Here is a 16,272-nt window from a genome sequence, read left to right as displayed (position 1 = left end):
TCTGCATATATATATATATATATATATATATATATATATATATATATATAAAAACACCCAGCACGCCCCTGCGGGCGGTTTATCCTTCAAGCTCGGGTCCTCTACCAGAGGCCTGGGAGCTTGAGGGTCCTGCGCAGTATCTTAGCTGTTCCCAGGACTGCGCTCTTCTGGACAGAGATCTCCGATGTTGTTCCCGGGATCTGCTGGAGCCACTCGCCTAGCTTGGGAGTCACCGCACCTAGTGCTCCGATTACCACGGGGACCACCGTTACCTTCACCCTCCACATCCTCTCGAGCTCTTCTCTGAGCCCTTGGTATTTCTCCAGCTTCTCGTGTTCCTTCTTCCTGATATTGCTGTCATTCGGAACCGCTACATCAATCACTACGGCCGTCTTCTTCTGTTTGTCTACCACCACTATGTCCGGTTGGTTAGCCACCACCATTTTGTCTGTCTGTATCTGGAAGTCCCACAGGATCTTAGCTCGGTCATTCTCCACCACCCTTGGGGGCATCTCCCATTTTGACCTCGGGACTTCCAGGTTATACTCGGCACAGATGTTCCTGTACACTATGCCGGCCACTTGGTTATGGCGTTCCATGTATGCCTTGCCTGCTAGCATCTTGCACCCTGCTGTTATGTGCTGGATTGTCTCTGGGGCATCTTTACACAGCCTACACCTGGGGTCTTGCCTGGTGTGATAGACCCCAGCCTCTATGGATCTTGTGCTCAGAGCTTGTTCTTGTGCTGCCATGATTAGTGCCTCTGTGCTGTCTTTCAGTCCAGCTTTGTCCAGCCACTGGTAGGATTTCTGGATATCAGCCACCTCCTCTATCTGCCGGTGGTACATACCGTGCAGGGGCCTGTCCTTCCATGATGGTTCCTCGTCTCCCTCCTCTTTCTTGGGTTTCTGCTGCCTGAGGTATTCACTGAGCACTCGGTCAGTTGGGGCCATCTTCCCAATGTATTCTTGGATGTTCGTTGTCTCATCCTGGACTGTGGTGCTGATACTCACCAGTCCCCGGCCCCCTTCCTTCCGCTTAGCATACAGCCTCAGGGTGCTGGACTTGGGGTGAAACCCTCCATGCATGGTAAGGAGCTTTCTTGTCTTTATGTCAGTGGCTTCTATCTTCTCCTTTGGCCAGCCTATTACCCCAGCATATATATATATATATATATATATATATATATATCGCCCGGATCAACAAGGTCCGCGTCAGGTGTTGAGGAACCAGGGCACCCTGACGAAAAGTGGGCTACTGGAACAAGAAGGCATCGGTGGGCAAGAGACGAAAACAGGGCGTTGTTGGAATGCTACTATGCAAGTAACCCCGGCGGAAGGGGCTACATGAATAGGATGAGGGACCTATGGATTCTTCGATACCCAACATCCACAATGACGGCGAAACAACTAGTAGCTCAGTGTTCCAACATTCGAAAGAAGGGACTGCTCTCACAGCTAGAGATTGACGAGGTACAACACAAATGCTACGGCAAGGAGGAGTCAGGACGCCAGGTCAGGGGGGAGATATCATCACCCCCACCCGAGATTGGGTACATAGCCCCAAGTGCGATAGGAGAAGGATCGTTGAGTGCGAGAGGAACTGACCTGAAAAATAGGATCATGGCCAAGCTTGAAACCTGGATCCCGCGTAGCCGGTTACCAAGATTACGTGAAGTTCCCTCAGAAGGTCTGCTAGATGATGTTAATGCAGCACTACGGGCAATACCTACAACCACGATTACCAACACTAACAAGCTGATCTACAATACGGCAACAGTGATCAGTGAGATGCTTGGCTACAAGTTGAACAGCGACAAGGGGCAGTACCCTCCATGGAGAAGGAGGCTAGAGGGCAAGATCAAAGTAGCACGGAGGGAGGTTAGCCAACTAACGGAGTTGCAGAAAGGTGCGACAAATAAGGTGCCTAAGAAATACAGCAAGCTGTCCATACCTGAGGCCTTGGAAACTGCCAAGCAAAGACTCACAGCCTTGGCCAGCCGCTTGAGGAGGTACACCAGAGAGATAGAAGGCAGGAGAATAAACCAGCTGTTCTCCACAGAACCAGCAAAGGTGTACTCTCAGTGGCAAGGGAACAATAAGAGAACAGCACCACCAAGGCTGGAGACGGAGCAATACTGGAAGAGCATATGGGAGAAGGATGCAACCCATAACGGCAATGCTCAGTGGCTAGAGGATCTGAGGGCTGACCACAGCGACCTCCCTGAACAGGGTCCAGTAACCATCACAGTGGCAGATATCCAAGAAAGGGTCTCCAGTATGAAGAGTTGGACAGCACCAGGGCCCGACATGGTTCACGCCTACTGGCTGAAGAAGCTGACTGCACTCCACGAGCGTCTGGCAGCACAAATGAACCAGCTGCTAGTTAACGAGAGACACCCGGAATGGCTAACTGAAGGCCGGACGGTCCTGATCCCCAAGGACCCCAAGAAGGGACCGGTCCCCTCCAACTACCGACCAATAACCTGCCTCAGTACTACATGGAAGCTCCTGTCAGGCATCATATCGGCTAAGATGAACAGGCACATGGGTCAATACATGAGCGGGACACAGAAAGGAATTGGCAAGAATACCAGAGGCGCAAAACACCAGCTACTGGTAGACAGAACAATCAGCCGAGACTGCAAGACCAGACTGACCAACCTGTGCACTGCCTGGATTGATTACAAGAAGGCCTATGACTCAATGCCCCACAGCTGGATACTGGAATGCCTAGAATTGTACAAGATCAATGGGACCCTAAGAGCCTTCATCAGGAACTCAATGGGGATGTGGCGTACAACACTAGAGGCCAACTCCAAGCCCATAGCACAAGTCACCATCAAGTGCGGGATCTACCAAGGAGATGCTCTGTCCCCACTGCTGTTCTGCATAGGCCTGAACCCCCTCAGTGAGATCATTAACAAGACTGGCTACGGATACCGACTACAGAACGGAGCAGTTGTCAGCCACCTCCTGTACATGGATGACATCAAGCTGTATGCCAAGAGTGAACGAGACATCGATTCACTGATCCACACTACCAGGCTATACAGCAATGACATTGGAATGTCGTTCGGACTGGAGAAGTGTAGTCGGATGGTAACAAAGAGAGGGAAGGTAGTCAGAACTGAGGGGATTGAACTACCAGAAGGCAACATTGCAGACATAGAGGACAGTTACAAGTACTTGGGGATCCCACAGGCGAATGGGAACCATGAAGAGGCCGCTAGAAAAGCTGCAACCACCAAGTACCTGCAGAGGGTCAGGCAAGTCCTGAGGAGTCAGCTGAATGGTAAGAACAAGATCCGGGCCATCAACACGTACGCCCTGCCCGTGATCAGGTACCCTGCTGGGGTAATAGGCTGGCCAAAGGAGGAGATAGAAGCCACTGACATAAAGACAAGAAAGCTCCTTACCATGCATGGAGGGTTTCACCCCAAGTCCAGCACCCTGAGGCTGTATGCTAAGCGGAAGGAAGGGGGCCGGGGACTGGTGAGTATCAGCACCACAGTCCAGGATGAGACAACGAACATCCAAGAATACATTGGGAAGATGGCCCCAACTGACCGAGTGCTCAGTGAATACCTCAGGCAGCAGAAACCCAAGAAAGAGGAGGGAGACGAGGAACCATCATGGAAGGACAGGCCCCTGCACGGTATGTACCACCGGCAGATAGAGGAGGTGGCTGATATCCAGAAATCCTACCAGTGGCTGGACAAAGCTGGACTGAAAGACAGCACAGAGGCACTAATCATGGCAGCACAAGAACAAGCTCTGAGCACAAGATCCATAGAGGCTGGGGTCTATCACACCAGGCAAGACCCCAGGTGTAGGCTGTGTAAAGATGCCCCAGAGACAATCCAGCACATAACAGCAGGGTGCAAGATGCTAGCAGGCAAGGCATACATGGAACGCCATAACCAAGTGGCCGGCATAGTGTACAGGAACATCTGTGCCGAGTATAACCTGGAAGTCCCGAGGTCAAAATGGGAGATGCCCCCAAGGGTGGTGGAGAATGACCGAGCTAAGATCCTGTGGGACTTCCAGATACAGACAGACAAAATGGTGGTGGCTAACCAACCGGACATAGTGGTGGTAGACAAACAGAAGAAGACGGCCGTAGTGATTGATGTAGCGGTTCCGAATGACAGCAATATCAGGAAGAAGGAACACGAGAAGCTGGAGAAATACCAAGGGCTCAGAGAAGAGCTCGAGAGGATGTGGAGGGTGAAGGTAACGGTGGTCCCCGTGGTAATCGGAGCACTAGGTGCGGTGACTCCCAAGCTAGGCGAGTGGCTCCAGCAGATCCCGGGAACAACATCGGAGATCTCTGTCCAGAAGAGCGCAGTCCTGGGAACAGCTAAGATACTGCGCAGGACCCTCAAGCTCCCAGGCCTCTGGTAGAGGACCCGAGCTTGAAGGATAAACCGCCCGCAGGGGCGTGCTGGGTGTTTTTTTTTTTTTTTTATATATATATGTATCTATTTGTGGTAAATCTGAATCTATACAAAATAAAATATGAGCATAGCCCACTTGATGTCATCTATTGGTTTAAGGCCTTGTTTACAACATTGCAATTTTGTTCATCTTAAGCAAAGATTAGTGACGTTTTTTTGCAAAGAGAAAGCAAACGTTGATTATGTTTTTTGTTAATATTTTTTTTTTATTATTTTTGTGTAAGCCAAAATAAGGGCTTGTTCATCATTTGATTGTTGGGTTCTCACTTCCAGAATTTTGGGTCCTCTCTACAATAAACAGTTCTGACAGAAAGAAATGTTTTTCATTGTTTTACATTTTTTTCACTGGCAATACTATTAGACATGTGTTTATATTTATGTATATAACATCCACCCAGAAAAAACAAATCAGCTAGTAAAACTTGACACATGTATTAAAAGCAAACAGGCCTGGATTATCTTTAAAGTCCTCCTAAAATCAAAACAAAATCTTTTCATTTCGACCCGAAAACTCAGAAACACTAACCTTAACAAAAAAGTTCTCTTTTTTCTTTACTCTCACCTCCATATGCTCAATTTGCATACCATAATACTGATTATTCAGAACTAACTGGTTATGGTTAATTCTGTCATGGTCCCACTGGGCCCTCTTTATTTTCTCTTTCCTCTTTCTTCTCTTTTCTCTCTCTATCCTGCTATTATTCTTGCTCTCAGGTGGAGTTTGGGCTGTAGCTGGTTACACACAAATAATACATAACACAACAAACGACAGATGCTTTTTCCTGTCACCGTGATAAAGAATTGAATCTGGATAATATTACACTGCTGCACTGGAAGAAAACAATCTAACAGACACTTTTTTTCACAGCATCAATAATTATACTGTGTGTAATCTTTCTAAAACTCATGAGAACCAGCTCTTTTTTGGAGTTTGCCAAAATGTATACATTCAGTCACCGTACATGTTATAAGATTTGGCACTGATCCCGAGTTGGACCTGATATAAGAAGTAGGAAATAAGTACAAATACTGTATTACTGTACTTTAGTAGAATTTTGCATGCTTTCCTTAAATGTTTATGTTTATGATAACTATTTTTTTATTTTTACTACTAATACTTTCTATTGCTTATATTTTTAAAAGTAATGCTTTTTTAAGTGGCAGGCAGTTTCAACTGTAATGTTCGTAATAGCTCATTAAATATCAGCGAACACACAAAATTCTGTGCAGTTTGTCACACAGTTTTAACTGCTGTAGCTTAATATAGCACCATAGCCTAGCATAACATAGCAGTAGCAAGCTGCTGTGTTACATAAGGAGAGAAAAGAACGTGTGATAACTTCACTCAGAGATTAAGAGTTTTTTTCTTTTACAACATACGTGTCCAAGTGAAGTGTTAGACGTAGTGTAACAAATATTATTTATGTCACAAATGTGTGTACTTTTGCCAACTCTGCATGTTGTTGCCTTAAGATAGTGTGGTTTATTTTTGTGCAGTTAATCCTGTTGCTCTACTACCACATGAGCAGTTCCACTTCCTGCTGAGAAGAGAAAGTAGGTTATAATCCAACATAAGTAAACTGTATTTGAGTGTAATGTAACCATTTTAAACTGTATTTTCTAAGGCACAATATTAAAATGTACAAAATGTATCAAATCTTATTTACTTTTAAGGGTCTAAGACAGGGAACAAAATTAGGGACAACTTCTGTTGAAAAGCAAAAGCTCTGCAACGATTTTGCTTCCTTGAGACAGCCTACAGTGTTGTATACTTTATTACCAGCTCCTTTTGAGGATTAAGAAAATCCTAATTGACTTTTGTGACAGGAGTTTGCAGCTCTAGTTTCAGTTTAGCTTTGTGTGTGTGTATGTGTGTGTGTGTGTGAGAGAGAGAGAGAGAGAGAGAGAGAGAGAGAGAGGGAGAGAGAGAGCTGGATGTTGGGATTTTGAGTGCTAGCTTTTTAGTTACAACCCAACTTCACTCTACACATCTTACAGCAGATATAAACTCAGTATAACACACCATCTTGCTTTGATGTGTTTTGACTGTTAAAAGGACCAATAGAGCTTTTTGAAAACACAATCACTTTTCAGTTCAGAAATAAAAAACTTTGCTTCCTTGTCCACATGTAAAGAATTGCAGAATTTGAGGGGGGGGGGGAAGACACCCACAATGATGGGTTTTGTTTTCGTTTTTGTTTTTTTACCTAAAATACCATTTGTATCTAGACAAAAAGAAATAATGTATAGATGCAAAAAAAATGCCATTTACTTAAACACGAGCGTATGTGTTGACAGGACAAAAAAAGAGAGAAAAATAACTTAACCTAGACTCTCTTCAGAAGTCAGAAGAGACCTTTAAGTTGTCATTTTTTGAGTGGTAGAACCTAGGAATAAGCGCCACCCCTTTGCAGGGCTTGGTTACTGTTAAGTAGATGTTTTTTCTCCTTTTATAAGTACAGGTGCAAGTAATTAGGATCATTTTGGTCTGAAATGGATTGAATGGATTAACAGACTTTGACTTTGGATTGCAGACTGTGGATACAGAAGCTTCTGTCTGCCACTGATTTTTTTTTTCACCATCCATGAGTCAGTTTTTGGTTTTAAAACTGACTCATGGAGTCCATGGATGGACTCATGGAAACCTAACCCTAACCCTTTTTCACCATCCATGAGTCAGTTTTTGGTTATTTTGGTTACTCTTTCAATTTTCGGTTTTTACCAAAATTTCAAGTGAATAGACTTGCAATTTTGACTTACTAACCTGAAACAAGGGTTGAGATTAGGGGTTAAGATTAGGGCTTAAGGTTTTAGGATTCCTGAGACTTACTAACTCAAAATCCTATGAAATTAAATCAAAACTGACAGGAAGTTTTAGGTAATTGAGTCAAAATTTATATGACCTGAAATTGTGACTTATGGTTGGCAAATGTATTTACTTATATATTTATAGTTGGGGGATATTCTTTTTTTTATTGGCAGAAAAAAACTTCCATATTTGAACTTGGCAACAGTTGGGTCAAGTAATACATTTAGTGTGGGCAGAAGGTGCCTGTATAAATCCAATAGCAATACTCTTCAATGCTTTTTCATGAAGGCCATGGTGGGAACACCGATAGCTGCAATAGCATGGAGGTAAGTACGGAGGTAGTGAAAAGGATAGAGAGGAAAGTAAATGGCAGCAGGCGGAGAGAGGTCAGAAGAATAAGACGCATCCCACATAGCAAAACTGGTATCGCCCAGATCTGGCCCACACAGTGTGCTTACACATGGCCCACATACCGCAAAGAATGACGGCCCTTTGGTGGCCCAGATGTGGTTGGCCAGAGGTGGCCCACACATGGGCCAGCACAAGGCCGATTGCAGACACACTAGTGGTCCTATGCTGGCCCAGAACAGTTTCAGCTCTGGCCCCAGATGTCAGCCTAATATGTACCTTAATCAAGCCATGTAATAACAACATGTGCCAGAACATAATAGTGCAAAAGTAGCATGACAAAACTGTTCAGACAGTGAATGGATTGATTCTTATACAGCGCTTTTCTGCTTTCCAAAGAGCTCTATACAACATGTTATACTCATCCAATCACACACTTTCTCTTAACTGAGTGCTTCCTCACTGCATTCATACACATTCACACTCCTGACATGCAGACTTAGAACCACTAACCTTCCGATCAGTAGGTGACCTGCTCTACCTCCTGAGCTACAGCCACTCAGTGGTAAACAGTAAACCCTCACTAGGTTTAGGATAAAGTGTACACTCACAAACCTGTCAAACCTGTATTTGAAATGTTGGCTACCATGGCAGTATAGAATTGCAACATGGCATTTGGATCTTCCTGTTTTCTATGAGCATGGGCCACATAAACCAAACCACAATCGGGCCAGATGTGGCATGCCATCACATAAACAGTGCCATCTATGCCCATATCTGGATGACATACCACTAGATTTGTAGTCAACACCGCCTAAACCAAGACCAAGACAATACCAAGACCAGAGGGTATCGAGACCAAGACAGACTGAGTCAAGACCAAGACAAAGTTGAGACGAGACCAAGACCGAGACCGAGACAAAAAAGTCTTTAAACTGCAGCCAGATGCTGCTTCGTTTACGGGTGTCAGGCATATTTATGTGTTTATGAGATGCACTCACACAGCCCTCCTCACTGCTGTCTACTGTCTCACTCACTTACTGAGAGGACAGACACATGCTCCACTTGACTGTCGCGTCTCTCACCCTCTCTGATATATATATATATATCCTCGCATGTGATTGGCTATAATATGGAGGGATTGTAGCATAGCTGAGCCACTGTGTGAGAGCTGAGCAGCGAAAGGAAATTAAGTGAGTAGCCGGCTCTCGCTCAATGGGAGTTGACTCTTCTGATTCACTACAAAGCACTCTGTTAGAGCTGATGCTTTTGCGCACGACACATTATCGAACATTACATTGTGTGTCATGGATACCGTTGACTCCAAATCTCCCGACCACTATGTCGATCTGAGACAGCAAGACCGAGACAGTGAGACCAAGACAAGACCGAGGGATCCAAGACCAAGACCAAAGTCCGTCGAGACCAATACAAGACCAAGACCACGTAAAAGTGGTCACGAGACATCCAACTCTACATACCACTTACCATGCCAGAAGCAGCCAGCAGTGCCGATTTGACACCAGACTTGTCTGCTATGTCGGATGAGGAGGCTAACTTGGAAGGATTAGACAGTGAGAGTTGTGAAGGTGAGATGAAGTCTAAAGTGGAATCCCTTCATGTTGTGGTGAGGTTGGAAGGTGATGGTGGGATAAAGATAATGGAGCTGCTAAATTTCACACACAAAAAAAAAAATCAAAGCCAAAGTTGGTGAGGCTACGTATCCCTGGATGTTGGAGGATGACCTGATGATAAAACTGCATCAAACTGAAGTCAGTGGAATTATGAGCTTCCTAAGTGTAAGAACAATTCAGATTAAAATTGGGGAAAAGTGGCGAATATATAGAAAAGATTTGGAAGACAGAATCAACTAAGGAGGGGAAAAGTGAGATTTTGCATTTTAAATAGAAAAAAGGCAATGTAATTTTTGAATAAGAAAGTTAGAGAAGGAACGGTTCTAAAGCTACATGGATATAACCTTGAAAGCTTTTGGGTTTTCTTGGACTGCACTTTGACGGTAGAGTAGCTTGGAGCAATCGTGTCTAAACTATAGGAAAAAGGTGTGAGTCATCTACCAGTGTTATCAGGTGTTAAACAGCTATGGGGTGAGGAACTGATATGGCTTCAGTGAGACAAATACTGTATATGTTGCCCTAATCCAGTTGATTTTGACTTATGAGTGTTTTGTGTATGGATCAGCAGCCAAATCTTTATTGACAGAGCTGAACAATATTCAATCCCTAGCTCTTATGATTTGTGTTTGCACAGCATATGTGTGATTATGTGTGTGATTGGGTGAGTGAGGCTTGTAGTAAAAAGTGCTTTGATTGCTCACTTAGAGTAGAAAGGTGCTACAAAGGTACATTCGGGAGATCTCCTCTTCAAGTGGAGGTAGGTGAAATGTCACTTTGGATTCAAAGGAGGCAGCTTGCAGCAAATTACTGGATCAGTTTAAGGGGACATAATGAAAGCCATCCTACAAAGAAGGTCTTAAAGGCTTGTTGGGGAGAGGAGAAAAGTACTGAAAATTTGTCTGGGATGATTAGACGTAGCTCAACAAATGAAAGTCTGTAAAACAGGCAGCTGTCTCTCTGCACTTTCACTCTAGAAGTTTAAAAATGCTTATGTTAACAGCCAATGATTACATATTAAAAGAAGGAACAAGAAAGCAGATCTTGTTCAGATGTATTACAGTCTCGAGGACCTTAAATCTAGTAAATGTGCACAAGTTACTGATGGGTTAAAAGATACACAACCAAAGGCAACAGAGGCAGCAGTGGCTATTCCCAGGCACAAGAATGTTTGATGTAAAAGGAGATCAAATCATCCAAGTCTATATTCTGTTGAGCAGTGTGTAATTTTGCTAACTTTGAAGTGGGCAGAGCAAATGTTTATGAGATACTTTCAGTCAAGGCAATCAAGGAAAACAGTATTCATGTGGGTGCTAGCTCACAAAACATTCTACTGGTAATCTGTGTAACAAAATAATCAGTGGAGCATGTTTTGATTTGAAGCTTATGCTATGAGGAAGTCATTTGAGCATATTTTGATTTCATGCTTCTGGTATGAGGAAGAAAGAAGGTGGGATACACGTGGTTGGGTTAGAAAATGTCTTAGCAATGCATTCAGGTGTGGCGACCCAACAGATGACAGGAAAGTGTAGGTTTCTGAAAACTACTCGACTATTTCTGAAAATATAGTTACGTTGGACTGTTGAGAAACGTATGATTAGCTAATGTCACAGTTAATACCCAGAGAATATCCAACATTAAGCTTCAATAAACCACAAACCTGCCTTTAATGTATCATGTTACTGTTATCACAGAAGTATGCTACATGAAAGTGTTTTTTGGATTGCATGTTCTGACTTCTCTATATGAAGGAAAATATTTTTCCCTTCCATTTTGTCAATGAATTGCTGATATTTCTGTTTATACATAATTTGCTGAGCCATTGTTTTAAAAAAAAGACTTACAAGGTAAACTTTGGCTGCAAATGGCAAAGAGATTTGTGTTATTCACTTCTTTCATCACTGAGCAGTGACTGAAATGAGGAAGTGTTTCATTCAAATCATTAGTGTGGTAGAACTTTATAATGAATGATTAACGTCTCTCGAATTAACTTATTTTTCCTTTTGGCTTCTTTAATGGGCTTCAGATTATTGTTAAAATGTGAGTGTGATTCTGCACAAATGTTTATCCTTGAAATTTAAGAATATGGCAAGGAGAAGCTCAACCCAAAGGTCCACTTACTAATGGCTTACCATGACCCAAAGAGGTCAGTAACCTTAACTGTCTCTACCTCCACAACATTATGTTTTTATATTCACATGAAAAAGAGTTGTCTGTTGGAAATATCAAACAAAAGCCTAGGGCGTGAAGGGGGAAATTGTACAGAGCTATCATCTGCATTTTTTGCACCTCCTAACTAGTTTACAAGCAAAAGATACGAGGCATTGCCTGCCAAAACTTGTATGAAACTTTCCACATGATATCTTTTTGTTCACTATGATGAACATAATCAAGCAGATAAATGTAAGCAATTTATTTCCCCCATTGTAAATTTATTTGAAATAACATGGGTAGTCTTACAGGTCATATTTTCCTCTGCAACAACAACGTCAAAATTGATGAACGATACAGAGTTTTGAAGTTTGAATGGTTGAAAACTTCTGAGGTACAGATGTCATTTTGTTTCTGAAACTGTTTTATGTTTGCTGTGCACTCAAGCTTGTTATTTACACTGACATTTTAAATGCTCTCCTAGAAAACTATTTATCTGTGGCATGTGTGCACCTTGTAAATTCCTTCATTCAGCGTGAACGCAAAAATGTAGCCACTGGTAGTGCTTATCTTTGATTTGATGGATTTCAAATTTTGAAAACTAATGAACTGTGAGTAAGTGGTATTTAGAGGCATTACCTGAGTAAAACAAAACAAGTATTGCTATCAAAATTAAAAAGATTACTGTGAAAAGTGAAATTAATCTCCTAAATATTCACTTTCAAAGCGGAAATTAATGGATTATATCATGACACCCTTTTACTTACTATCCCTTGCTATTTTACACTAATCTTAAAGACCTGTAAATAAATTAAATTATGTTACAGCAGCTTTACACTTTACTTTTGTAGCAGCAAAATCAGGTTTATATGAAAATTGGGATCTTTTCTGATCTTTTGCTTTCTGACATATTCTGTATGCCTCTCGACTAGATACTAGTTACTTGGTTTTATCTGAGACTAGCTCAGATAAAACCAAATTATCATAAAAAATGAAATGGAACTCAAGAAAGTTTATAGAGAATAATTAGCAAATGAGCCTCATTTAGCACATTAATTTGATTTGTATGACACATTTATGCAAAGATTCAGTCTCAGGTTCAGGTACATTAACTCTACAACATGATGACAGTGCAGGACTGTGTGTTTATGTGCTTTTTTCCCCTCATCAATATTAACCAAAAATCAATTAGTACAGTCTCCAGATTGCCCAGCCATTCCACAGAAGACTTCCTGTATTTCATAAATACAGGAAATCCTGTTTCTTGCAACTGTGGATTACATTTATTGACAAATATCCATGAAGTCATGGTATTTCACAGACAGATTACCAAAATAAGCACCTTATGTAATTATGCCTCTCAGACAGCCATTCAACACGAGAAGTAGGCGGGCTGAGTTTGTGGTTATTCAGCAAACAACAATGATTACTGATCCCATCGTATCCTTTTAATCCTCTCTGCTACTCAACATTCTGCATCTAAAAAAGATTTTGAAAGCTGACTGTGAAATATGTCTGCATTCAGTCAGTTCACAGAAGTCTCACACAGGCAGTGAAAGGGCTGAAAACTTTAAATGCGATTCTCAAGAACTGTCAGATTCTCCAGAACTGTCAAACCAGTTTGTTTATCCCTGAAGGCAGTCACCACACCTCCGACAGACTGACAGAAGTCTGTGTGCTTCAATTAGACCTTTCTCACTATGCACAATAAATATAATTTGTCACACCGGCTCGTTTAAAGATAAAATTGTCTTAACTTTTGCTTATCGTCAGAAGTGACCATATTTGGATGAAAGGGTAAAAGCTAAATTTTGGAGCTTGTATATGTGTTTATATGCTGTAAGAGTGCAGTACATGAACACTGATACTTGTTAGTTCCACCTAAAACTAGATTTGTTTTCTTCTGTTTTCTTTTGGTCCAGGAATAACCAACGGTAGCTTTTATAGACTGCAAACATTTATCGTATGAAGTAGGGCATTTTAAACATAGGAGTCTGTGGGACTTGATTCATTTTCTGGGCTCATCTTAAGTGGCCATTAGAGGAAGAGCAGTTTTTCACATGTCCACACTGGCTTAAAACATAGCTGCCTGGGCCTCCCTTTCCTCCAACAGAGCCCTTCCATGGGGCTAGCAAGGATTTTCCAGGCCAACCAGGAGACATAATCTCCCCAGGGTATCTTTTTTACATCCCATTTAAATCACAATTATTTTGGAAAAACGTTGTGCCTGCATTTGCCCCAGGGTCTTCCCTGTCTTTGTCATGCAGCATCTCTCCACATAGACATTCTGGCACACGTTTAGATGAACGTATTTAAGGAAAATGCAGTGCAACCTAAACAGACTGTTAGTGTTAGCCAAAATGTTAAGAATGAAGGCTCGAACTGATTTACCAGAGCACAGTTTTCCTCACCTCTCCAAATACCCTTCCTTTTCATTTGATTTTTTTTAAGCAATGCATTTCCACTGCAGAAAAAAACAACTGGGGAAATATTTTAAAATAAGAAGTACATATTTTTAACTGATATTTTCTTAAGTAAATTTCTCTGAAATGAGATGTCCTGGAGGGCACCACAGTGGACATGTGTCCAGTCTTTTTTTTAGAATACTTTTGTTTTTAATTAGGCAACTGATTTCAACTTTTAAAACAACCTGTGTCTTATTGTTTTATGTACTTTCTTGTCTGTCACCATGTAGGTCTAATTTTAATTACTCTGGTGTTTTTTTTAAACTGGTTTTGGCACTTTACTTTTGGCAAGGACATAGCTCGACTGGCCATCGGGCATACCGAGCATTTGCCCGGTGGGCCGCTGGCGATTTTTTGTTTTTATGGGCCGATGATTTTAAGCAATCACGTGATTTTCGCGCATTGCATGCCGGGAACTAGTGGCAAAACAATCCAAGTACCGCATCAAATGCAAGCATTTGCAGCACCGCAAAACGTTCATTCTCCGGTTCCAATACCTTCTTGTTTTTCTTTGCCGCACAAAAAAGGAATGTACAAAACAAAAGGAAAACAATGCCGGTCCGTACAAAGACAGACTCGACGAAAAGACAAAGAAAAGATACGAGGAAAAATCAAAGGAGTGAAAGGGTCAGACCTTTACGAGCACACAGAGTGGACCAAAGACGTTAGCGTGCTGCCCAACTTTCACCACGCTCAGATTTATAATTATATGGTTCTTGGAGTGAGTGCACACACTCATGAAGTTTAGTAACTTCAGGTCACTGCAACAAGCCCAGGTACAGTTTACCGACGGATGGATACAGGACCTTGAAATGCACCGTGTAGAAAGTAAAGACCATCGTACGAACAAAGGTAAGTTTACCAGTCTAGTTCACCAGTCTACCAATTAGTGATACAAAACAACTGTTTTATCCTGTGAATAAAAGTATATGGTTTCTTTTTATCGCTGTGTAACTGAGTTCAATTGAAAGCCTGTGTGCGCTAGCTAGTACCTCTTGCCACAAGTTCCCAGAATCCTTTGCGGTTTCACCCCTGAATGACGTCACATTTTCAATCTTTATCCCGGTGGGCCGGGCTCTAGTCAAAATGCCCGGGCCGATTTTTTTGTCCCAGTCCAGCCTTGGGCAAGGAGTAAGTAGACATCCAAGACAGTTTGCGCTGAAGCCACCGTGAAAAAAGCCTTATTTTGCTTATTGTTAGATGAGGACAGAAAAGCATGAAAAATCCAAGATTCATGAAGCTTTTTGTCAGTCTGTCAAAACAACTGAAAAAATAACAGTTTGAAATAAACTAAAATGAAAATTAATGGTCGGCTTTAAGAAGACAGTCCTAATACAGGACAAGAATGCTCTTTTGAAATAGGACAGCACACAGTTATTGTTTGTATGTTTACTGCTAGGAAGTCATGGATAAAAATATCACTGCACTAAAACCATCCTGAATGACCACCAGGAAAAAAACCCTCAAATAATCACAGAGGACACCAACAGGAAATAGCATTAAATGTCAATGGGTCATTCTAAAATCACACTTAAAACAATGTAAGTAACTTTGCAAAAGATCCCACCCTTGCTAATTACACAACCAATTGTACACATAAGTTTCTTATCAGACAAATCTATGTAACAAAAGCTAGACTTTCAGTTTGACTCACTGATAAATCTCTACACAGCCATTTGGCTATTGACATTTTGATAGGCATGGCAGATAAAGAAACATACTCTAACAAAGCTTTGCTTTAAAGTACCAGCAGTAACTATTTAGAATTCCATCCTCAGTGTCATAAACATGTCATACTAAAACCAAGTGAAATTGCTCACTCTGTTGATTGCTTGAGAAAATACTTTTTTTTGGCACAGTCCAGTGACAATATTCCAGAGAACCCATGACAAACACTTTGACTCATTCTTGAACTGAGTCACTCCACTCATCACAGAAGGGAGAAGACTGAATTAATATGTCAAAGAGATTTTTTTTTGTTACAACGCCCATGCTTTCACTTTACAGTCTAACAGTCTGATTGATTAAACGTGTGTCTGCTACATATAACGATGCGACGTCTGCATAGCATATGACATAGTCGAGAGCAGGAGGTAGGCTTAAGTAATAAAACCGCATAGAAAAAAACGTATTAAAGCTTTCCAATAATAATTACTATTGCCATTATATTATCAACACTGAACAGGCCAAGCACGGCTTCAAGCGTAAAAATAATTGCCATTTAGTACTCAAGAAACGCACTATTAGGAAAACACCTTACAGAAGCGCCGAGACTGTTTTCATAGCAGATATGTTTAAAGTGGCAGTAGTGGTTTGGAGAGCACCTCTTCACACTGTAACTCGTCAGAGGGCGGCTCTTGGACAGTTTTTTTTACGTATCATTATAAAGGCTTAACTCCCTCCCTCTGC

The sequence above is a fragment of the Copadichromis virginalis genome, linkage group LG7 (assembly GCF_057382275.1).
Source record: "Copadichromis virginalis isolate Kocher_CV1m ecotype Utaka linkage group LG7, C_Virginalis_male_GT1.1, whole genome shotgun sequence".
Classification (NCBI taxonomy): Eukaryota; Metazoa; Chordata; class Actinopteri; order Cichliformes; family Cichlidae; genus Copadichromis; species Copadichromis virginalis.
Note: the sequence above shows the minus strand (reverse complement) of the source record.